This window comes from Phacochoerus africanus, chromosome 10 (assembly GCF_016906955.1).
Source record: "Phacochoerus africanus isolate WHEZ1 chromosome 10, ROS_Pafr_v1, whole genome shotgun sequence".
NCBI classification, from domain to species: Eukaryota; Metazoa; Chordata; class Mammalia; order Artiodactyla; family Suidae; genus Phacochoerus; species Phacochoerus africanus.
The window spans coordinates 69,422,335-69,437,897 of NC_062553.1; the positions used below are offsets into that span (position 1 = coordinate 69,422,335).

Sequence of the window (15,563 nt, forward strand, 5' to 3'; positions counted from 1 at the left end):
CAAAACCCAGGCAATCATATCAGGCCATGTTTTTCTTTATTAAAGTACAGTTGACTTACAATGTTGCACCAATTTCAGCCCAAGTAACTCGGTCATAAATACATATACATTCTTTTTTATATTATTTTACATCATGGTCTGTCTCAGGAGATTGACATAGTTCCCGTGCTGTGCAGTAAGACCTTATTATCCATCCATTCTAAACATAATAGTTTGCATCTACTCACCCTGAACTCCCAGTCCATCCCACTCCCTTCCCCTCCTTTTTGGCAACCACAAGTCTGTTCTCTATAGCTCTGAGTCTGTTTCTGTTTTGTAGATGGGTTCATTTGTTATATTGTTTTTCTTTTTTTTTTTTTCTTTCTAGGGTCACACCCGCTGCATACGGAGGTTCCCAGGCTAGGGGTCCAATCAGAACTGTAGCCACTGGCCTATGCCAGAGCCACAGCAGCGTAGGATTGGAACCACGTCTGCCACCTACACCACAGCTCACAGCAACACTGGATCCTTAACCCACCAAACAAGTCCAGGGATCAAACCTGCATCCTCATGGATGCTAGTCAGGTTCATTAACTGCTGAGCCATGACAGGAATGCCAAAAAACATGAATAGTTTTTTAAAAATTACTTTCTATAGGATGTTTAGGAGAAAATTTAAAAATATATATTTTAATTTTTGGGGGGAGGCATGCCTGCAGCTTGCAGAAGTTCCTGGGCTGGTGCTTAAACTGACATCATAGCAATGACCTGAGCCACAGCTGTGACAATACATGATCTACTAGACCACCAGGAAACTCCATGTTTTTGAGAATTTATGTTGTATGTCTTTACCAAAGCTCGTTTCAGATAGATAGATAGATAGATAGATAGATATAGACAGATTCCTTTTTAAAAAAAACTTTTTTAAAATTAGGATTTTAGGGTTCATGTTAAAACTAAATCATTACAATCAACTGTGACAATCTGCAACTTTCAGTAATTTCTATTGGTTCCATGTTCACAAGGCAAATAATACTTTCTGTCACAAAGCCATCTATTGGGCCAAGTGTCTTAACTGGAAAACTTTGCTGTTAATCTCTAAGTTGATATTCTCCCTCAAGTATTTTTGTTGAGGGTGGTAAAGACTTAAAAATCTTTATCCTCCAAAGTGATTTGACTGCATCGGGTGACTACCAGGGATCGTTTAAACGTAGTCATGTGGCTTACCTAGGAATAGTGTAAGCATCATAACATTCCACTTCTTTCTCCACCCTGTTCCTGAACCCCACCCCTCATTTTTACTCATATTACAGACTAAGGAATTATAACAAGATTTCCCTCATATAATTCTAGCTGTTCTCACTCCTAAATGCCTTAATTATTTCAAAGCCATTAATCTAGGGTTTTCTGCGGGGGTTTTTTTTGTTTGTTTCCTTTTTGTTTCCCCATACATGTTCTGTGTTCCTCGTGTACATTGTGACCATCGAGAGATACATGTGAGAGTTTTCATGAAAGGGACAAGACTAAACTAACAGGAAAGGACTTGTCTTTGCATAGCTGAAAGGCTCTCTTTGTTGCCCTGGGCAGTATATATCTAAGTCTATACATTCCTGTTTTTAGAATTTGTGAATACAAAGGTTGGAAGATACACACAGTCATACTTTACATCACAGACTGTCTATGTGTGATCAGAACCTAGCATAGTATTTATCATCAATAGAGAGCCTTTCATCTTGGAAGTGAAAACTGCAGTCATTTACAAATAATAGAAGAAATGTTTCCATTTATACATAAGCTATAAAATGTTACATGACTATAACTATAAGTTCTGTTCTCATTCCCTCTTGCTCTCTCTTCCCTTCTTCCTTCTATTTTTCTATCAGTAGAGTTTGATAGCTGATGTAACAGAAAATTTATCATACTTTAAAAAATATTGTCTTTAACACATTTGTAACTCTTGGTTTTAGAACACCCTCAGACTACTAAGATACAAATCAAAATGCGAAAGCATTTAAGTGACTGGAAATGCAATGTAATATATAATATAACATGATATAATAAATATATCATGATATGATATGTACTCAGAAAAAGAAGCCCGGGAAGAATCATTCTAAATAAATCACTTTAGGGGTCTTGTGGAAAGAAATTCAAAAAGATAGGCAATAATTCTCTAGAACAACTGAAATTGAGGCCTGTGCTACTTCAATTGTGACAGACAAGTCATAAGTATTAAAACATAATGATTAAAGAAGAAAGACAGGAGTTTTGAATATGGGCCTCAATCTGAATTCACAAAGGAAGAAATTTTGATTTTAGGCATTGATTTGCAATTGAGCTGTTTCTTTCAGGGGCAGCTCTATGTAGTGTATGGTGAAATGTGAGGCTGCAAATATTCATTATTAAGGATAATTTCATAAATCTGGTAAGAAATACTGGAAAGGAAAACTAGCTACATGTAATTGTTTGTTTTAACATAGGACAAATGAGGTATTTTGAAACAACGGGGAAGTGAATGAGGACAATTTTATCAAAAATGTAAATATCAAAATACAGGCATTCCCTGTTGGCTCAGCAGGTTAAGGATCCAGCATTATCACTAGTGACCCAAGCCATGGGTCACTACTGTGGCACAAGTTTGATCCCTGGTCCAGGAACTTGCGCATACTGCAGATGTGGCCAAAAAAACAAAAATACATTAAATTACCTAAACACAATTTGAAGAGGCTTATAAAACAGAGAAGAGCATATTTGCACATTTTACTTTTTCTTTTCTTTTTTTTTCACAGCCATATCCATGGCATGTGGAAATTCCTGGGGCTAGAGACTGAATTGGAGCTGCAGATGCTGGCCTATTCCACAGCCACAGCAACCCTTGATCCAAGTCCTTATCTGCAACCTACACCACAGCACATGGCAATGCCAGATCCTTAACCCACTGAGTGAGGCCAGGGATTGAACCCACATCCTCACAGACACTATGTTGGGTTCTTAACCCACTGAACCAAAACAGGAATTGCTCTGCACACTTTAAATTAAAACAATAGTTGGGAAAATATTAGCCTCTATATTGAGAAACAATGTCTATGTCATATAAACTGTTCAAAGTGATAAGCTAAATACCAAATTCCCCCCCCCAAAAAAAATAAAGAATGTAATTTGATTCAGTTAACAAAAAAATTAATAATGAGACATGGGAAATGACTAGTTTGAGTAGTAATTAAAATGCAATTTGAAATAGCAACATATAATTTTATTCCTATAAACATACTAAAAATTTCAGAGAAAATGAAATGACTAATGGTGAGATTGTTTTGAAATTATTATATTTTGCTCATGTCAGTATAAATTGTTTTAACCATTTTGTGAATTTATTAGGGCATAACAATAAAAAGGTTTCAATATCTTTCCTTTTTTTGCCTTTTTTTTTGCTTTTTAGGGCCATACTCAGGGCTTATGGAAGTTTCCAGGCTAGGGGTTTGAACTGGAGTTACAGCTGCCAGCCACAGCCACAGCCACATCCATGACAACACAGGATCCGAGCCACCTCTGCAACTTACACCATAGCTCACGGCAATGCCGGATCCCAGACCCACTGAGGGATCAAATATTTATCCTCATGGATACTAGTTGGATTCATTTCTGCTGAGCCACAATGGGAACTCCAATATTTTCTTTCTTTGATTCTCCAATACTCATGCCCTATGGGATTTACTCTTGTGAAAATTTCCAAAGAATTAAAAATGAGGTGCATTATAATTTCATAGGGTGGGAAAGGGAAAAATACAAATGATGACTAATAGAGAATTATTTTAATAAATTATGGTGCAAGAACTGAATAGAATACTATGTTGCCATTTGTAATGGATATTTGGGGTATATGGAGACGATAAGTATTTCTCAATAACTAAGAGTTAAGAAAAAAAATTTTTTTTCCAAAAGAGAGTCAGTAAAATCAAAGCATAGTGGATCAGGGCAGAAGGACAATGGCTTTCAGGTAGTCCAAAGTATATAACTGTAACCAGAATGAACTTATTGGCACATTATTTAATGAAAGACTGTGCTGAGAATAGGATTGTTCAGCAATGGAAACAACAACAAAAGAAGAGATCCTGAAGACAAAACAAGTGTGTGTCCATTCAGCACTGGTTAGGACATTATTATCTTGCTTAGAAGTACTTAAAGGAAATATGAGGCCAGGCTTTCAAATTACTTAGGCATTCTTTTTTGTTAATAGTTCATTTAAATCAGGAAACCTCCCTATCGCTAGACATCTCATAGAGTTGTGGTAGCCAGATCAAAGCAAACCCAGGAAGATAGGCTTATATCTTGGTTTCTTTACTTCCCATTGTAAATTAATAAATTGCTATTCTAGTTTTATCATATTTTGGTCTGAGGTTTATTAGAATGAATGAGACCCTGTATTCAATCAGTTCTGGGACAGGGAAAAAATTGGTTGTCCTAGTCTGTAAATGAGGAGACAATGAAAAATTTACCAAGGTAGGTGGCACTTTGTGGACATGACTAATCATCTGGTCCTCCATAGGTGACTCTGTATTTCATTTTACAAATTCTTTGAGCATCAACACATTAAATTATTGTTATGAATCTATGGAGCAAGCATAAAAATACTTTTGCTATAGTTTTAAGAGAAAAAATAAGTGTAGCATTTTCTGTATCACAAAAACAACAATTTAAAATATACATGAATATGAGCACAATAAAAAGGGAATGAGGGAAAAGAAACAGTGATTGTGTTAGAGGGACATGCCAATAATATATATTTTTTCTTACTGCCATTTTATCTGTTTACTTCATAAAAATCAAGAGAAAAATAAAGGTCTGCATTATATGAATATAAAACGTTATACTACTGATGATATTTAGTAATATAAATAATAATATTTAATAATAAGTGCTAAAATATATATTAAGCAATACTTTATTTATTTATTTATTTATTTGCTTTTCAGGGCTACAGGTGTGGCATATGGAGGTTCCCAAGCTAGGGGTTGAATCAGAGCTGCAGCTACCAGCCTATGCCACAGCCACAGCAATGTGGGATCCCAGCCACGTCTGCAACCTACACCACAGCTCACAGCAGTGCCAGATAGTTAAGCCACTGAGCAAGGCCAGGGATCAAACCTGCATCCTCACGGATACTAGTAGGGTCCGTTACCTCTGAGACACAACAGGAGCTCCAAGCAATACTAATTTTAGAGGCATTTTCATTTCTGATTGACCCAAAAAAACTATTAAAGGCAATATATGGTAACAAAGAAAGCTAAAATTCAAAATAAAGGTGCAATAGCCACATAACTATATACTTCATACTAAAAAGAGTATTTTCTGGACGTTTTTGCTTTCCAATTCTCCACCAAGTGAAAGGATGCTTTGCCAAACCATATTAAAGATTCCAAACCATATTAAAGATTTTGTATAATCTCTGATAAATTACTTCTAATAAATGCACCAGAAAGTCTGGTTGTAATTTCTTTTTTAACAAGCAAGTTAATTTGCTGGTTTACTTCATTCTTGGTTCTCTCTTTTTTCCGGAGTTATTAAAACTTTTTTTGCATCTCCTAGTTTCTCATAATCAAATTAAAATTTATAAGAAACTAATTCTTTATGGAGACACTCGTTTTTTAAGAAGATTAACATAATGTTTTCTGTCTACACCCTTAGCAGGTAAGGGCTTTTATTGAGTATCATGATCTCTGACTTAAATATTAAGTGAAGTTTACTGTGGAAGGCTACCTGTAATGGACTTGTAGAACAAAACAGAGACAAATATAAGCATTACCCAAATATAGCTTTGAGATTTGAATTTTAACCATAAGTATTTAAGTAATTTCATTAAAATAGTGATTCAGTATAAGCAGAGTTGTTATCATTCCACCTCTCTCCTTTCCTCTGTGTTTTCTTTCTTTTAATTTGTCTTTTCATCGCTGAGTTGCTTAGTAAAAATCTCCACCTCCCTCTAGAATGTGAAAATAGAAGTCACTTTTCACTCATTCTGAGGGAGAAATACTCTGTTAGAGCCTCCACAGTTCTGCGTCTCAGGGTTCATCACTAAAGGCTCTTTTTACCCCGAGTCCTCACTGATTGTCCCACCACTGGCTGGTGTGAAAGCTGAAGAAGCCACTGGGTCTGAGTCAGATTGCTTGTCATGTTCAGAACAATTTCTTAGGAATAGCAGTATACAACAAGGAATTGTGGACTATAAAATTATAATAAATTATGCTAGTAAAGGAGTTCCCACTGTGGCTCAGTGGAAACGAATCCGATTAGGAATCATGAGGTTGTGGGTTCGATCGCTGGCCTCGCTCAGCGGGTTAAGGATCCGGCATTGTCGTGAGCTGTGGTGTAGTTCACAGATGCGGCTTGGATCTGATGTTGCTGTGGCTGTGGTGTAGGCCGGCAGCTACAGCTCTGATTAGACCCCTAGCCTGGGAATCTCCATATGCTGCTGATGCGGCCCTCAAAAGACAACAACAACAACAACAAAATATATATATAGTAGTAGAAAAGCCAGGAGAGAGTAAATTATACTGTGAAAAGGGAGTGGTGCTCATTATGTCCCTGGGTACATCATATCACCAGTCAGTCTTCAAAACTCTTTGAATTCAAGTAATTTGAAACATACTTGGTTAATCTCTTCGTTTCTCATTCACGACATGTATAGATGTGATTTTAGAGTTAGTTTAAAATGACCTGGTTTTTGTTTGTTTCTAGATGCATTTTATTCTGCAATGACTCTTACCTCAAAGCTTGGGATATATCTGTGGGCACAGATGTATACAGCAAATGGAAACATAGACCAAGATAGACCAATTTCAAGAGGTCATAGAAGACATATAGGACAAATACTGTCATATACACCAGCCAAACCCCACATCCAGAGTCAAACACAGGTACGTCTTTCCTGGTGTGAAGGGGAAGGGAACTACAGCCATGAAAAATATAAACATATTATAAAATAGAAATAGGCATCAAAGGAAGAAACAAGTAAAAAATATGGAGAGAGATGAATACAGATAAAATGCTTAACTTTGGATACAGGTGGTTCCACCTATTGAGTTGATTTTTTAAAAATAGTGTCTCGTAATTAGTTAAGAAAGTAAATTTAAGAGCCCTATCTAATAAGATAAATACAACTGCCTTTTCCATACAGATGATCCATGTTAAAATATACCACATGTGGTCAGACTAACGTTGAGTAGTCTTGAGGTTATATTTCTCTGTGAACTAGATTTATACTTATCTAAATATAATGTGATTTTGGATTATAGTAACTTAAAGCATCTGCACTATATTTTAGTTTTTTGTGAGACTGGGATCCACTAAAATATTCTAATTCTATTCACATGATCACTATCCTATATTTCTGAGACTGAGTTTTTGAAATTAAAGACAGAACATTTATTAATGACTGCCAAATTTTGTCTTATTTACTTTATTTCTTTATTTTAGTGACAATTATTTTGAATGTTGATTCTGTTATGGATTATATTATTTACTGTTGGCAAGGTTTTTCTGTAAAAAACTAGTGAATATTTTAGGCTTTGCAGGCCACAGATCTTTGCTACATATTCTTTTTCTTTCATTAAAAAACAAACATACAAAATGTAAAGACTATTCTTAGCTCAAGGACCATACAGTGGTAGGCGTCAGACCAGATTTGGCTCACAGGCTGTAGTTTGATCAACTGAATTGGTTATCTGACCCCTGATCAGCTGAATTGGTTATCTATTGCTAAATAACATATCATTCCCAAAATGTAGTTGCTTAAAACATCAACCAATACTATCTTTGAGTTTCTGTCAGTCAAGAATCCAGGGCATTGGCTTATTTGGGTGCCTCTGCCCGGTAGTCTCTTACCAGGCTATGATGAAGGTGGTGTCTGGGGATGCAGTGTTATCTGAAACTTCCATGAAGAGAGATTCACTCCTGTAGTTGCTGGCGGAATTCACTTCCTCAAGGGCTGTTGGTCAGATGTCTCCTGCAGTTCCTTGTCAGGGAGGCTTCCCTTTCCACAGAGCAGCTGGATTCCATCACAGTCAGTTAGCAAGAGAGAACAAGAAAAAGTATGCAAAATAGAGGCCATAGTCTCTCTGTAACCCATCACTTTTGCTGTATTTATTCATTAGAAGTGAGTCATTAGGACCTGCTCTCTCACAGAAGGGGAGGGGATCACACAAAGGTGTGAATATCAGGAGGCAGAAACCACTGGGCCATCTTCGAGGCTGCCTACCACATCTATCCACCAAGAATTTTCTGCAAGTTAAACAAAGCATGCTTTATTCATCGTTTTTGATAAAAATATTGGATAAGAAGTGTTAATGACAGAGGCATGTGGCATGATTTTTTCCTCTCAGATTTACTCTAGGCCACTAACTAGTATCACAGATATTGCCGGTTACATTTACATACCTATAAATTCTCAATATTGGTGTCATCTTTTTTTTTTAGGGCTGCACCAGTGGCACATGGAGGTTCCCATACTAAGGGTCGAATAGGAACTGTAGCTGCCGGCCTATACCACAGCCATAGCAACACCAGAACCCAGCTGTGTCTGTGACCTACACCATAGCTCATGGCAATGCATGCTAGATCCTTAACACATTGAGTGAGGCCAGGGATGCGACCCTCATCCTCCTGGATTCTAGTTGGGTTCGTTAACCCTGAACCAAAACAGGAACTCCAGTACTGGTGTCAGCTAACACTGTATCATCAGATCCTTGGATATCTCAGGAGACATTTTAGTCAAATGTATTTTAAAAATCACACTAGTTATGTATCACTGAGTAGGTGAAATCAAAATAAAGTAAGCTACGAGGTCTGTCTTGAAGAATAAAATAAGTCATTGCAATCCTATAGCCCAAAGACTATCATAAAGAGAGGACCAGTTCCATCTGCCTTGCCTTCATAACAGACAGTTTTAGAGAAAATTAGAGCTCATATGAACCTTGGTTTTTCTAACCAACAGGTGAAGCTGCCTTTCTTCCACTTCCATTTATGCTCTCATAGAAAGATATACATTTAAAAAAAATTAATAGCCAACAGAACAAATCAGGGATAAATTATACTTTATAACTATTTTGACAATAAATCACAAGTATAGTTCAATTCAGGGACCTTTTAAGATTAGAGAATACCAGTCATTAACACCTGCCATCTAGATAGCAACCATATACCAATATTTCTACTACTTCAGGAAGGTGCCATAGTTTTAAGTGCTATATCACTTGCACTTATTCAAACTGACAACCCAAATAATTTACAGCTCATTCCCCATCAAGTAATATAACAATTGTTTTTGTATACTATGTGCCAAATACAGTGCTAAACAATGTTATGTGGATTTTTGCATTAATTTTTCTTAACAACTCTGGAAGGTTGATACTATTACTATGTGCATTTCACAGTAAAATCTTGCATCTTGCCTGTGGCCATTCAGATAATAAATGATGAAGCCAAATTTTAAAGGCTAATAGCCTAAGTCCATAGTACTATTTTTTAAAGCAGAGGCACAAGTGAGACATTTATTTGAAAACCACTAAAGAAACTTCTCAGAAATCAGGTTGAATCATTTACTAGTTATTAATTATTTTTAAGTTTGGCACCACTAGATGGCAACATTTTCAAAAGTTTTTATTGCTTTTTTTTTGGAAAAGTAACTTTATTATCATTACAAAATTCAGCTTTATTGAAGTATAATTGAGAAATAAAATTGTAAGATATCTAAATTGTATGTCGTGATGATTTGATGTACACATACATTGTGAAAGGATTCCCCCCCTTTTAATTAACCTAGCCCTCACCAATAATAAAATTAATGCCAAAAAAATTAAACCAAAAATGGATAAATTTCTAGAAATACACAACATACCAGAACTGAGGCATGAGGAGGAAAATCTGAACAGACCAAATACTAGTAAGGAGAGTGAATCAGTAACCAAATATCTCCCAAAAAGGAAAAGTCCAGGACCAGATGGCTTCACTGGTGAATTGTATCTAACATTTAATTTTTTGGCATTAGTTTTATTATTGATTGATTTTCTATGAATGAATTGTTTATCTTTGGTTGGCCAAATCATAATTGCTTTATTTATAGGAAGCTCTTTGAATGGTGTAATATAACAATGGCAAAAATTTAAGCAGATAAAATTCGAGTATAATGTACTTTTTCTATTAGTTTTACTTTAAGGTTGAGGATGAGTTCTTATGAAACATAAATTCTTTTCTGGGAGATTTTTCTCTAATGCTACAGTGCTGCCACTAAGTGCTCTTTGTTTGTTTGTTTAATATAAACAATGGTGAATAATTCATTTATTTTTATTAAATTTTTTGTTTATTTTTTAATTGAAATACAGTTGATTTACAATGTTGTGTTAGTTTCCGATGTCAGCAAAGTGATTCAGTTATATAAATATAGATATAGACATAGTTTTATTCTTTTTTTCAGATTCTTTTCCATTATAGTTTATTCCATTATAGTTTATACATTTCCCTGTTCTCTAGAGTAGGCCCTTGTTGTTTAATCTATTTTATACATAGTAGTTTGTCTCTGCTAATTCCCAAATTCCTGATTTATTCCCTCCCCTTCCTTTCTCCTTTGGTAACCATAAGATTGTTTTTATGTCTGTGAGACTGTTTTGTAAATCAGTTCATTTGTATCTTTTTAAAAATTCCACATGTAAGTGATATCATATAATATTTCTCTTTTTCTCTCTGACTCACTTCACTTAGTATGATAATCTCTAAGTCCATCCATGTTGCTACAAATGGCATTATTTCATTCTTTTTTATGGCTGAGTAATATTCCATGGTGTATATGGAATATTACTCATCTTATTCATTCTTCTGTTGGTGGACATTTAGATTCCTTCCATGTCTTGGCTGTTGTAAATAGTGCTGCTATGAACACTGGAATGCATGTGTGTTTTCGAATTACGGTTTTCTCTGGGTTTATGCCCAGGAGTGGGATTGCTGGATAATATGGCAACATTATTTTTAGTTTTTTGAGGAACCTCCATACTGTTTTCCATAGTGACTGTGCCAATTTACATTCCTACCAGCAGTGTAGGAGGGTGCTCTTTTCTCTTCACCATCTCCAGCATTTATTATTTGTAGACTTCTTGATGATGGTCATTCCAACTGGTGTGGGGTGATTTCTGGCTGTAGTTTTGACTTATATTTCTCTAATAATTAGTGTTATGGAGCATCTTTTCACGTACCTGTTGACCATTTGTAGGTCTTCTTTGAAGAAATGTCTATTTAGATTTTATGAACAATGCAAATTATTTATTTATTTATTTATTTATTTATTTATTTATTTATTTAGTCTTTTTGCCTTTTCTAGGGCTGCTCCGGCAGCATATAGAGGTTCCCAGGCAAGGGGTCTAACCAGTGCTGTAGTCAGTGGCCTATGTCAGAGCCACAGCAACGCAGGATCCAAGCCACATCTGCGACTTACACCACAGCTCACGGAAACGCCGGATCCTTAACCCACTGAGCAAGGCCAGGGATCGAACCCGTAACCTCATGGTTCCTAGTCGGATTCATTAACCACTGTGCCACAATGGGAACTCCAATGCAAATAATTTAAAAACACTTTTCATAAATAAAAGCCTTTATGACTTTACAAATAAAAATTGTAGTATCCGGAATGCACCTCTCTGCCTTTATATCATATGCTCTTGGACATACATGTTTTATTTTATATTTATTTATTTATTTATTTTTGTCTTTTTAGGGCCATATCCATGGCATATGGAGGTTCCCGGGCTAGGGGTCAAATCATAGCTGTAGCTACCAGCCTACACCACAGCCACAGCAACACCAGATCTGAGCCATGTCTGCAACCTACTCCGCAGCTCACAGCAATGCTGCATCCTTAACCCACTGAGCAAGGCCAGGGATCGAACCCATGTCCTCATGGGTACTGGTCAGGTTCGTTACTACAGAGCCACGATGGGAACTCCTGGACGTATATATTTTAAGGCCTAACTTACCTATGTATCTTCCTCCTTTATGATGTCTTTCCTACTAATGCAGACAGTTTCATTCTTCTAACTGTGCCATCACATCATGATATACATGATCCATTTGAGCCTTTGATATATTACATATGTCTTAGTGATATACTCATGGGTCTATCCTTCTACTCCATTTGGAACATCTCAAAAGTGGTCTTTTCAAAATTTATATTTGTATCAACACAGATATAAATATGTATGGTCCACATACCACTCAGCATCTGTCCACAGTGCCTAGTATTATACCTGACATAGCAGTTTTTCAATACCAGAGTTTTTAAAAAATGACATAATTTTAACATATCACAACCTATTTATCTAATTCTCTACTAGTGGTGTTTGCATTCCACCTGCCGCTCGCACAGTTTTGTTATTACATGCAATGCTTCAGAAAACATCCTTGTTCCTATTGTATGTATGTGAGAATTTCTTTAGAAATTCTGGAGGCACATTTTGTGGATCATAGAGTACATATTGTATGTATAATTTCAATCATAGTTGATGCTTGTTACTATTTTTGCTGCTCATCTATTAATTTGCCTTTCTGTTCTTTGGGAACTTCCTATTTATAAATATGGTAGGATGCAGAGCCTATTGTCCTTTGTAAACACTGAAAATGTCAAACATTTGCTATCTCAGCTTCCTTTGCACCTAGGGTGTGGATACGTGATCTTAGCTTTGTATTTGGAATTGGGAGTTAATGCATCAGATGAGAGGAACTCTGGATAATTGTGCATACAGGTCATTGCACAAGATTAAATTTTATAGCAGTAGTGCCATCCATACTTTTGGCCGGCAGTTGGAATACAAAGACAACTCTATTTGCAGTGCAGGCTCCAACAACTGTTGTTTGGTGAAATCACTGTGTTCTTATTAAACCATTTCAATAGTGTGATTTTTTTTTTTTGTCTTTTTGCTATTTTCTTTGGGCCGCTCCCGAAGCATAGGGAGGTTCCCAGGCTAGAGGTCGAATTGGAGCTGTAGCTGCTGGCCTACGCCAGAGCCACACCAACGCAGGATCCGAGCCTCGTCTGCAACCTACACCACAGCTCACAGCAACGCCGGATCGTTAACCCACTGAGCAAGGGCAGGGACCGAACCCGCAACCTCATGGTTCCTAGTCGGATTCGTTAACCACTGCGCCATGACGGGAACTCCCAATAGTGTGATTTTTGGCACTGTTTTTGGTGAAAAGTCCTGTCTAATTGTCTAGGCTTCCTATTGATTCTATGAGCTAACAAAAATCCTTTTAATAATTTCTTATTTTGTTTAAATAAGTTAAACTTGGTTATTTTTTTGTTTCCAACTAAAAATGCTGACTAGTGTAGATGACCTCCAGGAGTGGGCTGGTGGTGTTGTTTCTAAATTTGCCCAGGAACTTCCATATGCTGCAGGTATGGCTGTAAAAAGAAAAAAGAAAAAAAAAGGTAAAATAGCTATGAATAAACTTAACCAAGGAAGTGAAAGACCTAAATTATAAAACATTATTGAAGGAAATTGAAGATGATTCAAAGAAATTGAAAGACTCTCCATGCTCTTGGATTGAAATAATATTGTTAAAATCTCCATATTACCCAGAATAATGTACAGATTTAATGAAATCTTTATTAAATACCAAAGATATTTTTCACAGAAAAAAAAACCAAATAATCCTAAAATTTGTGGGGGACCACAAAAGACCCCAAATAACCCAAGCAATCTTGAGAAAGAACAGAGTTGAAGGTATCATGCTCCTTGACTTCAGTCTCTACTACATAGCTAAAGTAATCAAACAGCATAGTATAGCACAAAAACAGAATAGAGACCCAAAAATTAAACCCATGGACCTATGCTCAATTAATCTATGACAAAAGAGGCAAAATATAAAAAAGGGAAAAGACACCCTTTTCAATACATGGTGCTAGGAAGACTGGACAGCTACATGTAGAAAAATGAAATTAGAATATTTTCTCATATTGTGTCCAAAAATAAACTCAAAATAGATTAAAGATCTAAATGTAAGACCAGAAACCGTAAAACTTCTAGAAGAAAGCATAGGTGTATACCCTTTGGCATAAATCTTAGCAATATATTTTTAAATCTCCTAAGGCAAAGAAATCGAAAGCAAAAATAAAGAAAAGGGACATAATTAATTTAAAAGCTTTTTGCATAGAGACGGAAACCTGCAACAAAACAAAAAAAAGACGGGGAGTTCCTATCATGGCTCAGCAGAAACAAATCTGACTAGTATCCATAAGGATACAGGTTCGATCCCTGGCTTTACTCAGTGAGTTAAGGATCTGGCCTTGCCATAAGCTGTGGTGTAGGCCACAGATGTACTCATATCCTAAGTTGTTATGGCTGTAGCTGTGGCCAGCAGCTGCAGCTCCAGTTTGACCCCTAGCTTGGGAACTTCCATATGCTGCAGGTGTGGTCCTTAAAAGCAAAAAAACAAAAACAAACAAAGAAGCCCTCACAAAAACCAAAAAGACAACTTACTGAGTGGGAGAAAATATTTGCAAATGGTATATCTGATAAGGGGTTAATAAACAAAATACGTAAAGAGTCCATACAACTCAATATCAAATAAACAAGTAATCCAAATAAAAAATGTTCAGAGGATCTAATTAGACATTTTCCCAAAGAATTCTTCAGACGGCCAATATGCACATGAAAAATGCTCAACATTGCCAATCATCAGAGAAATGCAAATCAAAACCACAATGAAATATCATGTCACACCTATCAGAATGTCTATCATGAAAAAGATAATAAATGTTGTCCAGAATGTGGAGAAAAGGGAGCCCTATTACCCTCTTGGTGGGACTGTAAATTGTTATGAGCCATCGTGGAAAACAGCATGGAGGTTCCTTGGAAAACTGAAAAAAGAACTACCATATGATCCAACAATTCCACTCCTGGGTACACATCCCAAGAAAATGAAAATACTAATTAGAAAATATATGTTTATAGGAGCATCATTTACAACAGACAAGTTATGGAAGTGACCTCAGTATCCAACAAGAGATGAATGGATAAGGAAGCTATGGTATATACATGCATTCAGGCATAAAAAAGAATGAAATTGTGCCCTTAGCAGCAACAAGGTTGGACATGGAAAGTATTGTGCTTAGTGAAGTAAGTCAGACAAAGACAAATACTGCATTTTTTTTTTGTCTTTTGTCTTTTGTCTTTTCAGGGCTGCATCTATGGCATATGGAGGTTCCCAGGCTAGGGGTCTAATTGGAGCTGTTGCTGCCAGCCTATGCCAGAGCCACAGCCATGTCAAATTGGAGCCGCATCTGTGACCTACACCACAGCTCAGGGCAACGCCAGATCCTTAACCCACTGAGCAAGGCCAGGGATCGAACCCGCAACATCATGGTTCCTGGTCGGATTCATTTCCGCTGCGCCACAACGGGAATTCCTGCATGTTTTACTTATATGTAAAATCTAAAAAAATTACAACAAACAAATGAATATAACAAAACAGAAACAGACTCATAGATACAGAGAACAAGCTAGTATAAGTGGGTAGAGGGGTTGGAGGAGGGGCAAGATAAGG

General features: G+C 36.5%; 1 protein-coding gene across 3 annotated transcripts in view; it reads left to right on the plus strand.

Moving 5' to 3' along the window:
• Positions 1–15,563, plus strand: part of ALB (albumin) — a 130,735-nt gene that overhangs the window by 31,098 nt on the left and 84,074 nt on the right. For 2 of the 3 annotated variants that reach the window (XM_047798996.1, XM_047798999.1), the window contains exon 2: positions 6,714–6,892. The exons of the other annotated variant lie outside the window; for it this stretch is intronic. The gene's annotated coding sequence lies outside the window, so the exon portion shown is untranslated. The remainder of the gene's footprint in view (positions 1–6,713; positions 6,893–15,563) is intronic. 3 annotated transcript variants of the gene reach the window in all.